Raw genomic sequence first — 17555 nt, forward strand, 5'->3', positions numbered from 1 at the left:
GCGTAGGAATCAGGGGCTCCTGGGTCTAAAACTATATACAGCTTAGAGGCTAAGAAACGAGAAATGAGGTTACAGATTGAATGTTTCCACTGCTGGTTTCTACTAGGTTCAAAAACCCTATGGTCAGTAGGATAAAGATTGTTATCTGAACCTCACATTGTTGCTATGCAACCATAGAAAGCTGTAAAATGTGTGGCACATTTCTGCTCATAGCTTTTTTTTTTGTTGCTTTGTGTTATGTGTGAAAACGATGCTCTAGATTTGTTGTGTAATGTTGTCCTACAAAACAAAAAAATAGAGGAAAAAATGAAAAGCTGTCTGTGAGGTATAAACAACAAAAGCAGTGACCATGCACCCAGAGGATTTGATCATAAAAGCCAGTTAAGTTAAAGTAACTTAAGGGCTTTTTGTTGCACTTCACTTTAGTCAATGTTAACCACATTTAGAACTTTTAGTGATGGTTTCACACAAACTCATGGCTACCACTCATTAATACATGCCTGACTTTGCTCTGCTCTGCTCTGGGCCAAAATTAGCATCATATTTGCCGCATGAACAATAGATAACTTAAACTGTGCTGCCGGCTAAGTGGTACAATGTGAAATGAGGCCAAATTAGGTTGGGGCAAGTCTTTACTCATGGCCAGAGATAACCCCGAGCTAAACATTCGGGGTGCGAAAAGCTTTTCAGAGTTGCATGTTGTTCCAGACTTAAGCTGTTAGCTTAGGGAAGTGTTTGATGGGTGGAAATGGATGCAGGCATTTATCGTCAATAGCTCCTTGTTTATGCATTGCACAGCTCACCACTGGTGGTTTGCTCCATCCATTGTGATGTTGTTGGCCTCTGCTGAGACATTTTCTCCATGTGCAGGCTGTGCACTCCATTATGGATGTGTGTTTGTGTGTTTGTGTTATTGATTACCAAGTCCAGCATTATTATGCAATGCAAAGCTGATTTGGCCTGTGGTTTTTCTCTCAGGAAAGTCATTACATTTTTCATGCAATCCATCTCAATGAAGGTCATACTGGGAGTTAAGCACGGCGCCTACTGAATAGTGTGCTCACATGAATAGGCAGTGCGTGCGTGCGTGTGTGTGTGTGTGTACGGTTCAGAACAACGTGACCGCTGCCGGTTAGGGACTTCCACACATCAGCCTAACCAAGAGCAATTGTGCACAAGGCGCAGGGACTAGACCAAAGCACCTTGTTGCTGCCCCCTCTCCTGCCCTCTCCCTCTTTCCCTCCATCAGTTTCCCTTCCAACTTCCCATCTAGTCCTCTCTATCTTTATCTTTCATTTCCTCTCCTCCTCCCCCCCTCTCTCTTTCTCTCCCTCTCTCCATTGCTCTCTCTCTCTCTGATGAGGAGGTACAGGCTCAGTTCAGAGGGAGGTTGGGTGTCCCTCAGCGGATTCCTTCAAAGCTCCTCTTCCACCCAGGCATAAAGTTTCCTGCATACTTAAACACTCCATTGTGTCTGCTGCTCCTCTTGCTTGGTGCTGGGGAGCCGTGTGTATGCTCGCTGGGCCTCTAGTGCATGTATGTTTTTCAGACTGTGTATATGTGTGAGTGTGTCTGTGCACAGCACCAGATTATTGCGGTCGATTATTTTGTAGCTGCTGCAACAAAATAATTGTTTTTTTTTCTTTCTGCGCGTGTTGATTTTTATCTGTCTCTGTATTGCAGACATCGCAGGAAGTGTAGCAGTTTTCATCAGCCGCTTATTGAAAATTGAAATCATCATTGGTCATCACATTTTTGACACATGTACGTCCACTATAGATTGAGTGGCGCAACGCAGTTTTTATACGCGAGACTCCGAGACCAATCGGCTGTCAAGTCGGCTGTCAAATCTGAAGCTTTCAATTTATTTATTCAGTCGCATCCCCTCAACGTGTGTGTGTGTGTGTGTGTGTGTGTTTGTTTGTGTTCAAATATAATATCTTTCTGGTCTAGATGTTGCTCATGAAGTGTGGTGATGTGTTATCGACAAATGGTGTGTTGAGAACGCCCAGTAATTATTCGGTGTGTAGACACACTTGTGTGTCTGCGTTTTGGGTGTGCGTGTACATTTGTGCCTTTTGTGGGACTTTCCGTAGAATCCTTCATTTACATACGCTTATGCATGAGGATATCAAAAATTGGTTTTGCGTTCGTCATCCACACTGTTGTCTGCATGTAGAATTAGGATTATCCTTTATGTGTGTGTGTGTGAATAAGGAGGAGAGTGTGATAGATAAAGAGATTACCATTCTGTGTTTGGATGAGGAGGCCTCTGATTAAGTCAGACCCAATCTTTACACGTCTTCATCTGATATGTCCTTATTCTCACCTTTTTCTTGGCATGCGTATGTCTGTGCAAGCATGCATGGGTATCTGTGTGCATGTGTGTGTGTGTGTGTGTGTGTGCGTGCATTTTCTTGCCCGTGTGTGCGCGATTGCATATGATCCACTGATCTCTGTTTTGTCACGCATGGCTCCCCCCGACACCTTAGCCTCCCACGAGCACTGAGCTGTGACCCCATACATTTTTACTCCATCCACTTCTCCTCCTCCTCTCTGTCCTTTCCTCTCTTCCTTCCCTCTCGTCCTCCCTCTCTCTCTCTCTCTCTTTTGTGTATCTACTGATGTGTGAAATTATTCTGGGATGGAGGGATGGATTCCTCCCTGAAGGGCTGAGCGGAGGCGTGAGCCTTTTGTTCAATAATAGATTGGGGGTGTATGTGTATCTGTCCATGGTAATAGACTATAGACTAGTTTTAGATAACAAACCACACTCAGGTGGACAGACTGATGGTAGAGCAGCCTGTTTTATCCATCCACCGGGAATGACTTGTTGTTTGGTTTCAGCAAATTCTATGGAGCGCTGAAATAAGGAGGCTATCAAACTTTTTTCAAAAGTAGACAAAGGCGAACTTTAGAGTCTGGTTCCGGGTATCAAGCTCATGAAAAGATATGATTACTCTTGTGGGGACCCTCGACATCCTGACTCATATATTAAGAAGCCAGACTGAGTGGAATACTGAGTTAAGCTCCCTTTCGAAAGCCTTAAAACTATGAAACGTGCACTCCCACACTATGCGACTGTGCACGCCGTCGCATGATCTAATGTGCATTTTAAAGGCTTCTACTTCAGAGCGGCCCCCCCACTACGATTCAAATGACGCAACTGTCAAACGGGTCGGTACAGACTTCAGTACATCACACAGACGACAGCCGTCTGTGCCACAATGCCTCTGCATGTGAGAGTGCTCCACATGTCGCTCAGCTGTACGGGTGAAGAAAAGAAAGCGTTAGAAGACGGCGTTATTCTGGTATTAACGATATGAAATAATATGATATGAAACATGCAGCGTTTTATTGTCTGTTCTCGTCATGCAGTGATATATTGGCGGCTGTGTGTGGTGTGAAGGCAGCTAGTTGACAGTTCACACACGCTCATGTCTGGCTGTACCGCCGCATGACGCTAACATGATTGTTTGAATGAGAAGCAGATCAAAAAGGCATATACATTTTAGACCACTGCCCCATCTGCCTCCTGTGTGTGTGTGTGAGTGTGTGAGTGTGCATCAAGGGTAGGTGTTGCCATGGTAACAGATTGGGTGTGTGTGCGTGCGTGTCCCTGTTAATGGTATGATCGATGTTGCATGTTTGACACAGACGTTGTTCATGATTGTTCAGTACATCGGAGGTGATAAGAGAGTCTTGACATAGTCAGTACGTCTGCTTGCTTGCGACGCCAAACATGCACAAAAGAAAAAATAATTGGTGAAGGACAAAAGCTCTTAATCTCAGGTAAAATTGTCACTCACACACACCTGTGCGTGCTGTGGCGTCTCAGCTTGTGTGAGCGCCAATTTCTAGCCCAAACAAAGCTCTCTCTCTCTGCGTGCATATGTCTCTGTCTATGAGTGTGTGTGTTTAATTTATTATTCATGCCATTATTGTTGTTTGTGAGCCATTAAATAGATACATTGAATTAAATATGCATGCATTGTATTCCTACGTTTCTTCGTGGAGATATTTTCCCCACAAATGAGGCATAAGAAATGTCTGGAGTTACACAGGAGGGACGGCGTTAAATGTCAGCCGCCAGACTACGTGAAAAAATACTATGGATCCATTATGGAAACCCAGAGCGATACAGTTAGCAGACGGCCAAGTTGCAGGCCTCTATGCTTCATTTATACTGTGGTGAAGGGTGCCCTTGATTTATGAATTTGATGTGTGAATTGCTAATGTCCAGCTCGCGCTGGCGTGGGGCCGGGAGAGGCTGACACTCTCCATTTTGTCTGCTGTGTCAGAACAAAGACAAAAGTAACACGTCTTTGGAAACTTACCACGAGTTTCATTTCTTAAAATGAATCGTGTGTGCCGTTCATACATTTGTTGGATAACGCGTGTTTGCGAGAGACTTGGTGTATCTGTGTCAGTGTGTGTGTAAGTGTGTGTTGCCTATGGCTGTAACCTCTCCAGTTGACATTGAGCTCTGTGCTGTTGCCGTTTACCAGAGTAAAGCATGGTTTAATGAGGGGGCAAAGAAGCCAGCACACACACACTCTCCCTCACACACACTCACACGTGCTTGCACACATGTATCTACACACACAGACATGCACACACGCGATACCAAAGGGGTGTTTCACAGCTCCTTGTGTTTGATTCCTATTCTTTTATTTTTAATCATTCCTCTGTCTTTTGGGTTGAGAGATATTTTATGTTTGGAGAGCGCCAAGTTATAATCACTAATTAGTCCTCCAGGCTCTCTCTCTCCCTCCCTCTCTCTCTTTTTCTCCTCCTCTTTGTCTATCTCTCCATCTCTCTCTGAGCCAAGCATAGCCCAATTAACACCCAACGTCATTTTTGAGTCTGTTGTGACTTCCATTTCCGCTCCAACTCCAGACGTCCATATATACGGTCCTGCTGACCAAACTGGCAACCGAATGTGCAGCAATGCAAAGAATTAATTAGATTCATTCTATTCATGAATGTAATTTCCTTGTCGATACATGTAATTATCCAGCAAGCTTTTCATTTGCAAATTGGGCCGCGCATGGTAAATTGGACATGTGCGTGTGTGTGTGGATGCCTCACAGATTGTTGGGATCAGTATTTCAGCGGGTTTCAGTCATGCAGATATTTCACCATACACAAGTTCACAAAGGGGGCTGAGATTAACCAGGTTTTACAAGTCTAGTCAGGGAAAGCCAGGTGTCTGAGGTAGGTGTTAGTGTCTCCTCTCCTCTCCTCTCTCCTCTCCTCTCCTCTGCTCTCCTCTCCTCTCCTCCTACCCAACTGGAAGCCCCACATTTTCATCCTGTTCTATTTTCTCCACGCCGCCACAGACCCACTATTTATCTTGCCCACTATAATTTGACACAAAATATTGTTAACTGGAGACACAGAAATATATTAAACAGTGGGAATGTGTGACTACGAGTGTGGGGGTGCTGTGTATGTGCCTGAGCTCGTTTGTGTGTGTGTGTGTGTGTGTGTGTGTGTGTGTGTGTGTGTGTGTTTGAGTGTGTCTTTGTGTTTTAACTTCCAAGCCCAACCAAAACGAAGTGAATGACCAGCAGTGTCTGCTGTAATAAGGAGCCGGGCTGTGCCGTGGAGACAATACTTTTTGTATCCTTAAATGTCCCCACATAGAACCTCTGTAATATCTGAGTCCTGTGTAAATTAGATTTAATTCATTGGAGACAGATAAAGCATTAAAATGTGTATGTGTGCGCATGTGCACGCACACACAGACGGTCCTTGTACTCCTATTTTGAGTGCTTGCACTTCATGTGAAGAGCTTTATCCAGACAACTTTCTAACTTTATTTAACTTTGATAACTTTCTGCTCCTCAGACTTTGCAAGGGCTTCATGAGTCAAGTATATTTTATAGCAGCACAAGCACAATTTTGCATGTTTACATCCCCAAATAACAGTGAGATGTCAACAAAACATCACGCTGTAAATCAAGCACCACAGGTGCAGGAACCCTATTGATTTTGATGAAGTTTTTCGTTCGCGTCTTCATTTTCTGACTTAATAACATTCAGAGCTTAGAGACTTGTAAAAGAATATGCCTAGTTCAGGATTTCGGAAACCAATACATATTTCATACTCTCTGCTCATGTTTTACGAAGGTAGGTTTCAGTCAAACATCTTTTTTTGTTTTTTATTCTGCACATGCAGTCCCAGCCTGTCGCCTTGGGTTTGATGCAAATAATGTCGCACATGTCCAACAATACTTAAAGAAGAAAAAATAATGTCATGATATCTGGAAGTCTTTCTCACAATATTTGTACGATTGTTTAAAGGAACAGTGTGTAACGTTTCAGGAGATCTATTAGCAGAAATGGAATATAATATTCATAACTATGTTTTCATTAGTGTATAATCACCTGAAACTAAGAATTATTTTGTTTTCATTAGCTTAGAATGAGCCCTTCATATCTACATAGGGAGCGGGTCCTCTTCACGGAGTCTACCATATTGCTCCACCATGTTTCTACAGTATCCCAGAACAAACACTGGCTCCAGAGAGAGCCTTTCACGTTTTTACGTTATCTGAAGGCCACGGTAGTTCTCAGTTACGCTTGTGAAACTGTGGTAACGTGAGCTGCAGAGTGCAAAACCGTGGTACCGCCTGCCGCCGTCTCCTTTAGGAGATGACTTCTGTTGCTCCTAAAGTAGTGTTATTATGGTAAGGCGAACGGTGTTACCACAGTTTTGCACTCGGCGGTCCATGTTATCGCAGTCTTGGAAAGGGAGGAGTGAGTGGAAGGGTACTCAGTTGGTTGCAGTCTGCAACCACACCACTAGATGCTGCCAAATCCTTCACACTGTACATTTAATTCTAAGTCTGGGTATGTACTTGTATTGTCTGCAGGTGTAAAACACAGGTAGCTCTACAATGATGCTCACTTTTTTTACGCATGCTTATGCTCCCATTCTGTGTCAGTCTCCAGGTGCACAATTGTTTAACAATATTTTACTGTAAAGATTAATATGTCCGTATGCACTGAGCATATCTGTGGACACCTAAGAGCGCATCGGTTCTAGATGAGTCGTTTGAGAGGTATTTACAGACGATACTGATTCATTGTTGTGTAAGGATTACACAGTTGTCCACCAGCAGCAGTGGGCGGGAGCTGCTACAACAGCTTTTCCTTTATGTCACATATTTTGCGGATATATTTAAAATCTCTCTGACTACTCAGTCAGATACTATAACAAGCATTATACCAAACATCTTTGAATATTTAACAGTAACTTGTGAATTGTAGCCTACCCCTCAAAAATACTTTTACTCAACATAAATTCAGTGTGCATTTCACTGGTTTCATTTCTGCATCAGTAGCATATGTGTTTATTTTTTATTTTTTGCTGTTGCCGGCATAATGTTGATTCAGTCTCTACATAATTTTTCCACACTGCATATTTGGACAGATTATAGTTATGACTCTCTTATTTCTAGTGCGACATAATATTTATATGCTTGAAGTTAGAGAAACCACAATTCGCACAAATAATTGGGATGTTATCCAATGAGTACACCCGTGTGTTTTCCATGCAAATTTGCTTCTGTAAATCTTACACATAGCGTTATTAAAGGGATAGTTTGGTGTTTTGAAGTGGGGTTGTATGAGGTACTTATCCGTAGTCGCACCTAAAACAAGACTCGGCCAAAACCGAGTATATAGCTGGATCGTGTACGGTTAGTCTGTGAATTTGTGGCTAAATTGTTATACAAATAATCAGTGGTCATGTCTATAATGTTAAATCCAGCAGTAAATGTCCACCAAGTCCAGCGAGGACACCAGGGGACTCGCTGCTCCACTCAACTGGCTGTTCAAGTGGTGACGTACCCTATTGTTGAATGCACCTGATTGGTCCCTGGTTTTCTGCTTGCCGTTTCAAACAGGATCAACATGGTGGCCTGCTTGTAAACTTTCTGTTATTCCGTCTAAACAATCCAGCGAAATCTACTTCTGAAAACATTTTAAGCAAGAAATAGGCTATGCCACTGCTGAATCTCGTTTTAATTTAGAAATAGATCGTCTAGTTTGACAGCTTGCTCCAAGTTTCGTGAGCCGGACCCCGCCTTTTCTTTTTGAAAGAGTAACGGCCAATGAGGAAACTCAACACTCAACCGACCAATCGTGTAACTTCATCACTCAGTCAGTCACTCAGTGACAGACTTTTGGTCCTCTGCGGTCGAGCCAAAAATACACTATATTTATAATATTTTCACCATTTTATCTTGCCGTCAGACTGCCCTTTCCGACGAGGAACTGAACTGAAAGTGAAACCCATCTATGCTCTCTTCAAAGCCAACAGACTCAGTTGACAATAACAGTATAGATAAGTTTCACTTTCAGTTCAGTTCGCCATTGGTAATACACTGACTTAGGGCTACAACTAATGATTATTTTCATTGTTGATTAAGGTGTCGGTTATTTTCTCGGTTAATCGATTAGTTGTTTGGTTTCAAAAATGTCAGAAAATTGTGAAAAAATGTTGATCAGTGTTTCCTAAAGCCCAAGATGACGTCCTCAAATGTCTTGTTTTGTCCACAACTCAAAGATATTCAATTTACTGTCATAGAGGTGTAAAGAAACCAGAAAATATTAATAAGCTGAAATCAGAGAATTTTCACTTCTTTTTTTTCTTAAAAAATGACTTGAATTAATCGATTATCAAAATAGTTGGCAATTAATTTAATAGTTGACAACTCATTGATTAATTGTTGCAGCTCTACACTGACTATGGACAAGTACCTCATACAACCCCACTTCAGAACCCCCGAACTATCCCTTTAACTGCCTTGTCCTACTTCATGTCTAATCCAGACAGTTAAGACGTGCAAACATTTGTACAAGACACAAAAATAAAGTTCTTGGCAGACAGTTTGTGCAAAACCAACTACTTGAGACTAAAGCAAGCAAACTTCAGACCTATTTGCATAGGGGCTACAAAAAGTGAATCAGACCACATTTGTATGTGTTCTATAAAGTTGCTGTGAGTTCAAATTGTCAGTTTTGTGGATATCGCATGGATCTGAGTTCGTTGGCCTCACAGGCTTCAACCCACTAATGGCCACTTGCAGGCTGCAGCTCTATTTTTAATTAAAACTGGTAAGATTATGTGGTCGTTTAATTGCAAAATCAATGTTATTTATTGCTGAGCAAAAACACAATATACAGATAAAAAAATTTCAGCTTCCCTTGCTGTTTCAAACCACTTTGATTTCTTTCCACTCATATCAATCCACCCTCTGTACATTTGATATGATAACAGTGATGTGCATATGGGGAGCAGTATATATATGAATATTTAGCAGTAAATGTGAATTATCAACCACAGAGTTGGTTAATGTTTAACATTCACTGGTAGCATTTCTCAAGGTAAATCTGTTAATCTCCGTGTTTCCCGGTTAATGAGTAGAGAAGTCATATTATCATGGAGCTCTCCTGCCGTGTTTACTGCACACTGTGAACAGTGTTCATCAACTCGTATTTGGCCTCATGGAGTTTTGTTTCACAATTAAAGACTTTAATTTTGAAGCAGCGTTGCTGAAATTCACACGTTTTTTATACATAGATTGTGAGCGCATGAAATGTTGCTCAAAAATATAGAATAAACGACGCGTGAACTTCTTGCTCATAAGACATGTAATGATAACTTAAAGTGCACCTCATCTGCCTTTCATATTTTAAAAGTGCCATAAAATTGCTTCAGATTGCGTCAATCCTCATCCAGTGATGACACTATGATGCAGGTCAAATGTACTGGCATGTATGAAAACACATACATTTTAAACTTTTCCCCTTTTTTCTGATGTTATAATGCTACTCAATTGTATCTCCCGTGTCTCACAGATCTCGGTTTATTACAGGAGCCTTGCCAAAGGGGTAAATTGGCCGCCTACATAATATCCACAAAAAAAAACATAGTGAGGGAACTGCGAGTCTCACGATGCTGCGACTAGCATTTTCCACTAACATTATCCTGGAAATGTACACATTCACAAGATTTACCCTGGGAGATGTATACATTTACTGGTAAATATACCGCTTCCCCGCATTTACCATAATAGACATAGGGTGAGACGTTGTGTGCAGGCAGTGTGTGTGTGTCTGTGTGTGTATTCCACTCAGGAGACCACAGTGTGTGTCCAGCGTTTCTCCTCCCAAACTGCAGCTCTATCCAGCCTCACACATTTCCCCATCTCCCTGTCTCTACCCTCTTCCTCCTCCCTCCTCCTCCTCCTCCTCCCACCCTGCTGATGTATGGAATGTCTACTCTCATATGGAGTGTGTTTGTAAAAGTCACGGTAATCAAATTTCACTGATTCCTGGAGGATTAAACAAGGTGGCATTTGTGTGCGCGTATGCGAGTGTGCGTGTTCCGTCTCCGTGCATACACAGTATTAGCTGTGTACTAAGTTGTGTATTGTAATGCAGCTGTGTCATTAGTCTAAGACCGGCTCAGCTGTAATATATCATCCATCATCTTGTTCTCCAAGGAGGCAACTATATAAGGGATACTGATACCGCATTTGCATACTGACAGTGCATATATTTAATTGTTTGAATGTACAGTACGAAGCGGCGGTGGGTGGTGGAGGGGGTGATGAACACTTAATAGGAAAGGGAGAACATCTCACTTGTTTCTTGGCCAAGTGACAGAGATTGAGAATAGTGTTCTTTCCATGCCTTCGGGTGTTTGACGGTGAAAGTTTTTGTTAACAATATCTTTCAAAATTCCTCTGTAATACTTGGAGCAAAATCACTCCGTCCCAAAAATGTGATTGTTAGTAGAAGTTAGGGCTCAGGAACGTCTGGAGGGAATTTCTTCAAATTTGACACAAACGTCCACTTGGACTCAAAGATTTTGAAGGTCAAAGGTCAAGGTCACTGTGACCTCATGTTCATCCCGTTGTCGTGAGCGCGATAACTCTGGAATGCTTTGAGGGATTTGGCACAAACGTCCACTCTGACGCAAGGATGAACTGATTAGATTTTGCTGGTCAAAGGTCAAGGACACTGTGACCTCACGTCCGTCCTATTCTCATGAAAGCAATATGTCAGGAACGTCCAGAGGGAATTTGTCAAATTTAGCACAAACGTCCACTCTGACTCAAGGATGAACTGATTAGATTTTGCCGGTCAAAGGTCAAGGTCACTGTGACCTCACGTCTGTCCCACTGTCGTGATATCTCTGGAACGCCTCGAGGGAATTTCGTCAAATTTGGCACAAATGTCCACTTGGACTCAAGGATGACATAAACACTTTTTTGGCCATTGCTCAAGAAATCATATGATAATTATGACAATTTCACAAACATGTCCAACAGGATAAAATGGTGAAGTGATGATATTTTGGACAGACATGGATGTAAACTGTAACTCGACTAAAATCTAATTTTAGGAAAAGTATAAAGAACACACCACCATATTTATGCAATCAGAACAGTGGGATCTGCATTTGCATTTATCATAGTTGCTGTAACATCCAACATCAGAGCACTACTTTGAGAGGGCACATACGCTGAGAAGGAGCATATTTTTCAGTATTGACTGAGTTGATCTTTGCATGTAAACTACTGATTAAAAATGGATACAGTTTTTGAGAATCAATACAGAATCACAAAACACAATATTGCGATATACAGCATTTTCTTACACCCTTAGTGTAAGTGTTGGCTCCTTACTCCAACAAACAGGAAAAACATGGCAACAGCAAGTTTTCCCAGCCCAAAAGGGAGTATTACCTAGTGTTAAGCCTAACTGCATAATTGCCTTTTGTTGGCAGCATATACTGTATGTCTTGTCTGGCAGTATGTTTGTATATATGTAGCTTGCCAGCTCGCAAGTCTTAACATTGTCCAATACACAACATCAGCATCACTTTCTCAGTGAGGCTGTAAGCTCCAGTCTCTGTCTGCTCGAAGGTGTCACTGCATGTTGGAACTAGAACGTCACAGTCCATTACAGTTCATATGAGGTGGAAAGTTACCAGGACAGCCCGGCAGGCAATGACCGATGTCTGTCTCCTCCTCAGTCTCTAAAAGTGCATTAAGGTTAGAGCAATTATTAAATGGCTTTGCTACAATGATACATGTATACATTTAATGGATGAAAAGAAACCAGATTTAAGGACAATATTTGTCATTGTTTTGTGTTGTTAATTGATTTCCAGTAATAAATATATACATAAATTTGCATAAAGCAAGCATATTTGCCCACTCCCATGTTGATACTATTATTAAATACTTGGCAAATCAATGTGCGATTAATTTGTGATTAACTATGGACATTCATGCGATTAAACATGATTAAATATTTTAATCGATTGACAACCCTTATAAAAAGTCAAAATTCTCTGATTCCAGCTTCTTAAATGTGAATAATTTCTTTACTCCTCTATGACAGTAAACTGAATATCTTTGAGTTGTGGACAAAACAAGACATTTGAAAACATCATCTTGGGCTTTGGGAAATACTGAACAACGCTTTTTTCCCCATTTTATAGACCAAACAACTAATCGATTAATTACGAGAACAATCCAACTGTCGCAGATCAATCGACAATGAAAACGATCCTTAGTTGCAGCCCTAATAGTTTCCATATAGGCAACGAACGATCATACAAATGGAAATGGCTGCTGTGAAGTCTAAACTGTATTGGTTATGTTTCTCATCTCCCCCTGTTTTTTTTTATTTATATACATGTATCTTACATTATATAGAAGTTTAAAGATAGCTAACATACCGTTTGCGCCCACTGCATGAGTCACAGTGCTTGAAGAGAGGGTGATGACACCGGGCTCTACCTTGTACAGTGTGTACATCATCACTGTAAATATACTGTAGCCACGGTGAAGAGGAGCCCCTTTGGATCTATTGATACCTCTATACCGTACACTCATGCACTATTAATGGCATCGCACATGTTCATCACATATGATCACTTACAGCCTCTCACTGTTTATGTATTCTATTAGCTATGGATGAGTAATGTACAGTCTTTGACGCAAGCGAAAGTGAAATTTTAAGATGGATTGCTTTACATCGAGCTGAACTCAAAACGAAACAAATCCATACTTTTGGTTTTTTTTACCACAAGATGTAATAAAGAAGTTCCAGACACTGCCCAAATTGTGCTGACTCCTGATTTGTGGTTATGACTCTGTTCAAGTCAAAAAGAAAATGAGTAAACCCTATCTGGGATTTCGAAAATAATGTATTTAGCCAAAGAACAAAAATAAAGCATTTTAATCAAGTGCAGTCGCAGTGAAAGTGAATCCTGTGGGGAAGGGGTTAAATTAGATTCTGCATTTTCTTTTCTGTTGCTTGTGGTATTGTTTAATTGTCAGTAATCAATGGCAGTTGGGCAAGTGAAAGCGTATAATTTTGTCAGCTTTTAAAGAGCGTTATTTATGAGCAAGAGGTGAAGTATACTCAGTCACTCCTCGACTCCCCAAAGCTCCAGCTGGCAATCATCAGAATTGGGAATGCATTTGGGACTCCTTTATTAAACCATGTGAAAGGTATATCACATTTTGCAATACCCTGAAAGAGTGAGTGCAAAGCCCATAATAACAGTCTATTCAGGTCTACAGCCCAGGGCTTCGTCCTAGGCAGAGACAGATCAAACTGCACAACAGTGGAAGTCAGTCTCCGGAGCAGGGTTGATAACCTTTAATGTTTACTTTTGCTTATGATTGTTTTAACTCCACCTGCCCGTCTCCCAGTATGAAGCCTCCAGGTCTGGTGTCGGTAGGAAAGATAAACCATGGGATTGCAGACAATTTGTACATTTGTAAATTGATGCTTGTCTTTGGCAGTTTGTTTTTGAGGCTTGAGGAGAGTTAAATATGCATGACTTCAACATGGGTGGCTCCAAGTCTTTTCCAAAACAACAAACAAATGACATGAAATCTTTATTTGGCGGAGACAAACAGAATTCTGAATTGATTTTTTTAGAAAGAGGACTCCACGTGAGCTCCAGCAGTTAACTAGATTTGTTTGTTTCTTCTGAAATGGAGCTGCGGTGATATTTACCGAGAGCGTGCACGCGCGTACCGAGCAGACGCACAGACATACGCGCACGTGTGTGCTCCCATCTTTAGTCGGTTGAGGGGGGGAGACAAACCTAAAGATCGCCACGGAGACCCATCTTTCAAATTTATTCATTAAACTCCCAAATGCTCCCCTTAACGAATGTAATTAGAATATGGTAATGAGAGAGGGCTGAACCAGGGAGTGTTGTAATACGCTTAGCAGCACAGAGGGAGAGGAGAAGAGAGAGACAGACAGAAAGAGAGGGAAATAGAGTAAGGGAGTTAAAGGAGAGCGAAATAGAGAGACTGACTGACAGGGTGCCAATTTATGTCTTGTTGTAAACAAGTATTTATGCCAATGAGAGGTGGCACACACTATTTCTATTTCTCTCTCTCTCTCTCTCTCTCTCTCTCTCCCACTACGTCTCTATCTCTATCTGTCTCTCTCCCTCTCCTTAGCATACCAAACCTCCTCAATAACAATAACATCAACAATAGCAGAGCAGAGACGAGCCTCAGAGGGCAGAATGACTCACAGTGAGATGAGGCATCAGGGGTTAACACAACCACTGGAGACTCCTTCATTGAGACACCCCCCTCAGCCTCTCTCTCTCTCTCTCTCTCTCTCTGTCTTCTTCTTCCACCTCCCACTGGCAAACACACACATTCGTCATTAGAGATTTCAAATATACCTCTGTGTATGTGTGTGTGTGTTCACCCTTTCTTGGGTAACTTGAGTTGAGTTTTGGAGGACTCTGACAGGCTTTATCTCAGACGCCCTAGCGCGACGGGGGTCCTGGCATTGTGTTTGACACCACACACCTGTTGCCGTCTTTGATGTGTTCGCCCCCCTGCCGAGAGAGAGGGGGCCGTCTCCTCAAATGCAAATACGAGGCAGGAGGAAGAGGACAGGTAAGGTGCGCAAGAGAGTGGAAGTCTTAGAAAAAATATGATTGATGTTCCCTCAGTGGATTGGGGCTGACTCTTCCTTACTCTCGGGTCTCTGCTAAAAAGTTTGTGCTACTTTCCATACTGCGAGTGTGTGCGTGTGGAGCCACCTTCACCATTTGGATTTCTATATATTGGCGAGAGGGAGATGAGAGGGAAATGAGACAGGAAAAAAAAAAGGGAAGTGGGTGAGCGAGAGGGGGGAGAAAGTAAAGAGGTCAAACCAAAAGGAGAGGGAGTGAAGGAGAGGGGAGAGTGACTATTTCATTATAAAGCCGTCACTCACATGGGCAGCAGCAGCCGCCACATAGACTCTTTGGAGACCAACCCTCTCTGGGTCTGTGTGTGTGTGTGTATGTGTACACTCATTCATGTGTGTGCATCCTACCTTGCATTTGACATGGGACCTATTTTTGTGACCATGTATGTCCGATTGTGTGCGCGCGTGTGAATGTGTGTATGAACTCTGTTGCAGCGTGACAGAGATAGATGTAGCGCACGTCTCTCTCCCAGCCAGGTGACAGGGGCGGGTCCCCTCTGAAGGTCAGACCTTGTCCTCCAATGATACACCAGCACTAAATGTGTGTGTGCGTGTGTGTGCACCAATCTGTTGTCCACGCAGCATGTGTCACCGAGAGAACAAGAGGAGAGACAGAGAAAGCCAGGACAAGTTTTATATTTATTTTTTCACACGAGCGACTTTGTGTATTAATAGACGGCCCATTTGTATGCATGTGTGTACAAGTCTTTTATGTCCACGGGCGTGCATGTGTGTGTTGCCCAGTGTGTGATGAGGTGTTTATATGATAAACACAAGGCAAGCTTGAGAGGAATTCTGATCAGGGGCTTTGCAACAGTTGTTATGGAAACAGCATTAAGCAGTTGTATTAGCCAGTGGAGGTAATATAAAGGCTGTTGAAAGTAACACACAGTGGGGAGCGAGGCAGTTTGGGAATATAATACAAACTACACATTATTGCTCCGGTTTACAATAGACTTGATGAAATTTTATTGTGTGGCTAGAACGGAACAAAATTATCCTTGTCGTAACTCATTGTTTGGCTTGCGTTCTGTGGAGAGCTACACATTTTAATTAGCCAGGTTAGAGGAACATAGTGCAAACAAGACATTATTGGGCTGGTTTACAACAGGCGTCACATCATTTACGTCAGCGTTAAGCGGCACACAGCTGACTCTTTATTCAGCTTTCTCTTCGCAACACTATCTTAAAGGGATAGTTTGGGTGTTTTGAAGTGGAGTTGTATGAGGTACTTATCCATAGTCAGTGTATTACTTTACAGTAGATGACGGTCGGCACGCCTCCAGTTTGGAGAAGCAGACGGCAGTACCAGCAAGGAAGCAAAGCAATACATTGCTGTGGACGGGGCCGGCAGAAAAAATTATTTTAGCCACCTAAAAGAAAGACCTAAAAAAATCTGTTTAAGTTTATGCTATATTTAGAATATTTTCGCCGGTTTACCTTGCCGTGAGACAGCTATACAATCTATGTGTCTGAGCGGTAACTGAAGCTGCTATCTATGCTATCGCCAAAGCAACCAGACTCCATTGAAAAAAACTGTAATTTAACCTTGCAGAACATGGGAGTTGCTGGTCTACCGCTGCCTCGATAGGTTAGTTTGTTTGTGTTATTGTCTAACTTTGGTTAGTTTGGATTCACCAAACTCACACAATAACACAAACAAACTAATCGATCGAGGCAGCGGTAACCCAGCAACCCCCGTGTTCTGCAAGGTAAAATTACAAGTTTTTTCAATAGAGTTTGGAGGCATTGGCAGGAGCATAGATGGATACAACAGCTATAGTCCCCCGTTGGAAAGGGCTGTCCGACGGCAAGGTAAAACAGTGAAAATACTCTCAATATAGCGTACACTTAAACTGATATTGATTTTTTTTAGGTGAGTCTTTCTTTTAGGTGGCTAAAATACATTTTGCTGCCAGCCCCGTCCACAGCAGTACATTGCTTTGCTCTCGTGCAGTAACTCCCGTCATCTACTGTAGGTAACACACTGACTATGGATAAGTACCCCACTTCAAAACACCCGAACAATCCCTTTAAGTTGGAGTCTTCAGTAAAGCAGCCATTGCTCCATGACATTGGGGATTTTAGAGGTCACTCAGGCCTGTTCAGATATTACAGGCCGTGATTCTGACAGATCGGCCCTGTCACATTTCTGGCAACAACTGCGGACAATGACATGCCTACAGACACCTCTCGATTCTTTATTACAGTGCAAATCAAATTGTATATACGTTTAGCATAACATTGTCATTGTTGTGCTTCATTTACATGATGAAGGAGACGTGTTTAAAAATAGACCACGATCAATAAAATGTGGGTTGAACAAATGGCTGAGATAGTGCTCGGGATCAAAATAAAAACCACAGAGAAGTCTGTAGTCTGCAAAAAAATAATAACAAAAAAAACAGGAGGCAATTTTGGATAGAGTGTCTATCAACGTCAGACACTGACAGGGTTGTTCTGGGAAGGAGAGAACCGGTGGAGGTGCTCAGGAACAAATTACAGCA

At 42.1% G+C, this 17555-nt stretch overlaps 1 protein-coding gene across 5 annotated transcripts in view; it reads left to right on the forward strand.

Moving 5' to 3' along the window:
- The window catches only part of LOC141764541 (calmodulin-binding transcription activator 1-like), a 68697-nt gene that overhangs the window by 9889 nt on the left and 41253 nt on the right, over positions 1–17555 (forward strand). The window lies entirely within an intron of this gene.

This window comes from Sebastes fasciatus, chromosome 1 (genome assembly GCF_043250625.1).
Source record: "Sebastes fasciatus isolate fSebFas1 chromosome 1, fSebFas1.pri, whole genome shotgun sequence".
In the NCBI taxonomy this organism is placed as follows: Eukaryota; Metazoa; Chordata; class Actinopteri; order Perciformes; family Sebastidae; genus Sebastes; species Sebastes fasciatus.